The sequence below is a fragment of the Sander vitreus genome, chromosome 22, assembly GCF_031162955.1.
Source record: "Sander vitreus isolate 19-12246 chromosome 22, sanVit1, whole genome shotgun sequence".
Classification (NCBI taxonomy): domain Eukaryota; kingdom Metazoa; phylum Chordata; class Actinopteri; order Perciformes; family Percidae; genus Sander; species Sander vitreus.
The window spans coordinates 6095535-6100258 of record NC_135876.1 but is presented as its reverse complement, the minus strand read 5'-3'; positions in this window follow the sequence as shown (position 1 = coordinate 6100258).

Here is a 4724-nt window from a genome sequence, read left to right as displayed (position 1 = left end):
GCCGCCCGGGACTCTGAATATCTCACCCTGCTCATGTTTCCTAGTACACAGCCCGAGCCTGCGAACATACTGTTGATGGTCTACGCCGGTTCTGGGGCCGAGGCCAGCAGAGGGAAAGAGAGGGAGGGAGGCATCACGCTGCAAAAAGTAGCCTGTTTAAAATCATTGAATCCATGGTGGAGTCTGAAAATGTTACTTTTCTTGAAACAAACGTATCCACCTTACATGGGAAAGTATCTGTGCTAGCTGGCTGCAAGTATTTTCTTAAAACAAGTTAAAAGTTCTTAGTAATTTACCATGTTTTTTAGTTTTTTAGTTTTTTAGTTCAAGTCTTGAAACCACTTTCAAATAGAGCACCCTCAGTTTAATAATTTTAAGTTCTTAGGAACTAATTGTTTATTACCTAAAACTCTTGTTTTATAGATCACATTAAAGAAACAGTTCAACATTTTGGAAAATGAACTCATTTGCTTTCTGGCAGAGGATCAGATGAGAAGATTGATTACACTCTTTTATCTAAACACTGAATATGACACTACTGCCAGCAGCCAGCTAGCTTAGCTTAGCACGCAGACGAAACAAGGGGCAACCGCTAGCCTGGCTTATCTCCAAATTATATTAAAATCCACCTACCATCAGCTCACTAATTAACATGGTATGGTTTGTTTGTATAAAAACCAAAGTGTTTCTCCAGAGTTGCAGACTCCACCTTTAAACGTGCTGTAAGTAGGATTAGGATCAACAACTTCTCAGTCCCTCCCCCCTTTCTGCTAAAGCCCAAAACATTCTCCTAAGCCCCTGCCCCCACAAGGGAGAATGAATGTGTGTGCCTGAGCAGTGATTGACACGCAGTTAGACACCCCCCCTGGCCCTGATTGGTCCATCTGAACAGGGAGCGGTGGATTTTTGCAAATCACACTACAGGCTGTAGGTGGTGCCAGAGGAGCTGGATTTATTAAAAAAAAAAAAAAAAGTATTACCTGCTTCATGTAGTTCTACTGGAACATAGGGTCAGTTTCAGCAATTATGACAGAAAGTTAGTTTTATAAGTCTTACCTACTGCACCTTTAAAGATCCCACAGCATGAAAATGTGACTTTATGCGTTTTTTTTAACATGAATGTGAGTTCCCCCAGCCTGCCTATGGTCCCCCAGTGGCTAGAAAAGGCGATAGGTGTAAACCGAGCCCTGGGTATCCTGCTCTGCCTTTGAGAAAATGAAAGCTCAGATGAGCCGATCTGGAATCTCCTCCTTATGACGTCATAAGGAGGAAGGTTACCTCCCCTTTTCTGCTTTGCCCGCCCAGAGAATTTGGCCCACCCATGAGAAAGAGAGTGATATCATGGCTTGCAAACGAGCAAAGTGGCAGTTGGTCAAGGCCACACCCCCACTGTCAGTACCCGATCCGTACGACCTGTAAAATCCGTTCTGCGCATGCGCATAATTCAGACCGTGCTCAGAAACTCAACGTGTTTTACGACACTGCCTGATCAGTTCTACGCTTGCGCGAACACCGGCAAACTTCACAGCTCTATGCACGCATTGGCGTAAGGATGTTTGGACATTTCTGGTTACCAGAAGAAAACATTAGACAGTGACAGTAGACCGTTATGATGGCAGAGATGAAGTTTACAAGGTGTTTGCTGGAGTTGCCTAAAGTATCTGTTAATGATATACGGAGGGTCGTCCGGCCATCCAACACCATGTAGCAAATTAAATAAAGGCTTCAAATGTTACGTTTCATCATTTCTTTGCAACTTTAAAGGTAATTTGCTAACGCTAGCTAGCCTGAGCTAGAAGCCTTGCTTTGGTGTTTTAAGTCATGATTTCGTCCTGCTTCAGGTTAATCATGCTTTAAATAAAGTTTAAGCATGTGTATACCTCTCACTTCATGTGTTTGTACTTCGATAAAAGTATCAGGTAAAAACAGGGCTACAAATGAGATCTCTGTGAGAGACCAGCAAACTCCTAGCAAACTATTACGTAGCTCAATGCTGTACATTGTATTTTTTTAGTATTTGGTTTAGAAGCCTTTATTGGTGATTTTTGACGGTACAAAGTCCTGCTACATACGTACATATATAGCTAGCTATATATGCTCCGCTATGTCGCGTTAGCATGCAGCTATAATAGTTAGCTATGAGTATGCTAACGTTAGATTGTAGTGGAACGAAGCAGCACTTTCTAACGTCAAAAATCGCAGATAAAGGCTTCTGAACCAAACACTACACAATTGGACATGTTTCAGCAGGAATGTGACCCAGAATTGGGGAGAATTTAACAACATTGCCAGCTAAGATGACATGTTTACTGCCATTAGCATGTAGCTACTATAGTGGTATACAGCAGTGGTGGCTGGAAGAGCTGTCATCCCGTTTACACTTCATCGCATTAATAATAGACAGTCTATGGTTATTAGTCAAGACGAAGTATTAAAAGTAAAAACATTAACATAAACAACACAACAACAACGTCGCTACACGGTTTTGGATCAATGACAAGTCTCGATTGTTTGTAGCTATGACTATTGTATAATAAAGATTTAATAAAAAAGTTGTGATGTTTAGTCGTAAAGTGTTACAAATCGCACAGGGACATTGTTAGTTTTCTACTACGTAATAATGCGCATGCGCAGAACGGATCGTACAGGCGGTACAGATCGGGTACTGACACCCACCCTCCACCTTGCCCCCCCCTCCTCAATAGCATTTAAAGCTACAGACACAGAAATGGCACCTACTAAGGCTCATTGTGGGACTGGCTCTAGTGGCTGGAATTCTGCACCAAGGCTGAATTTCGGGAAAGAGACTTCAGATACAGTATTAGGGGACCACTAAGGCCTATATAAAAGAGACTTCAGATACAGTATTAGGGGACCACTGAGGCCTATATAAAAGAGACTTCAGATACAGTATTAGGGGACCACTGAGGCCTATATAAAAGAGACTTCAGATACAGTATTAGGGGACCACTAAGGCCTATATAAAAGAGACTTCAGATACAGTATTAGGGGACCACTGAGGCCTATATAAAAGAGACTTCAGATACAGTATTAGGGGACCACTGAGGCCTATATAAAAGCATCCAAAAAGCAGCATGTCATAGGACCTTTAACTTGTGTTAGTTTGTAATAATGCAGAACCTGCTTTAGTTGTAATAGTGCTTTAGTGGTGCAAATTCCCAAACACATTAACAATTAATCAAAAACCTATTCACATACAGTAAACTTAACTTTTGGGGTTGTTCGGGGTCTGGGGCCCCAAAGCCCTTCACCATAGGTAATCCAGCTGCCCAAGTATTCAATCATTTGTCAAAAAAATGTGACAAAAGTGAAACAATATTGGAACCAATTAGAATCTTCTCACCACATTTGCAGAATGTGTGACTTTGCATACAGAGAAAAGTATGTAAATACTGAAACAAAGTCACTTGGTGGATGTGACATTTTTTGCAGCCACTGCACTGTGCAGGGAGACTGAGTTAAACCTATTACCAACTGTCTGCTGGCGTACTTTACAGCGCAGTAAACCTGTTTTTGATGCTTGTAAAGACTGTATCACGTTCCTTCACTGCAAGATCCTAAATGGACCTGTGTCAAATGTTTTAGTATTATTCTTACCACGGAAGTTTTAGAACACATTACCAGTAACTATTTTTGTATTAATAATTATATCTGAATAAAGCTGCCCTTTTTTTTTTAATAAAGCATATTCTTCAAGCATTCTTAAACTGAAGTCAATATCAGTGCTTTTGCTGCTATGATAATTATTTCATCAGATTCACACCAAACACAATTTAAGATGCTTTTAGTAACATTCAGAAAAGAAGGGAGATCTTACTACATATAGCCATGCCACTGCTGATTACTCCTGATGCACCCTCTCATTGACTTCCATTAAAAAAGCTGTCACATTATGGGCTCATGAGTCATAGCTTCTGAGGTCCTCAGCTGTGTGTTCCCTTAGGGTTTATCCAAGGTAGTGATTCGAAGACTGTGACTAAGCAGCAAGAGCCATATGAAGGGTTAGGGATCTGTGTAATTATTGTTTATTTGTGCTTATTTTCATTTAACGGGGGAAGTTCACTTTTACTTTCAGTGTGTGCAAACATGCTATGAATGACCCAGTCATGCACTCACTTTAATTAAGGTTGGGGTTTATTTGCGCAGGTTATACACAATATGTAGGTTTTCCTTCTCGCCTGAAGTGAACTTCTGTTACCTCCTGTGACCTTGTCACTGTTATCTAAACCTGTGGGTCAGAACAACTGTCTCTATGGGAAAATATGGATTTGTCACGCCTCCTTAATCTTAATCCACCTCCCCCAAAGCCTACACAACGCTGTACAAAACGATTCAACAGGTACGAGCACGGCATTCATCGTGATGTCCTGCTTGGTAGGGGTTGGTGGCAGGTACTCTGCAGACATTCCCTGTACACACAGCTCTGTTTCCTTTCAGACTGTAGTTCATGAATTACACTGGCAACTGCTTTCTTTGTCCTCTAATCTTTGTCACTCTTCTGGTCAATTGGGTTTGACCAATAATGGTTTTTAAAGCCTGGCACCATTACCAATTTACCTATATTTTTAGTCTGAAGTTGCAGACAGCTGAGACGTTCAGAAATCCATTCTTGTAATGGTTCAAAAATAGACTTTCATGGGACACCTGACTCTCTCTTACAGCCTACCTGTTAAATGGTATAGGGAACTCTGGGATTCGTCACC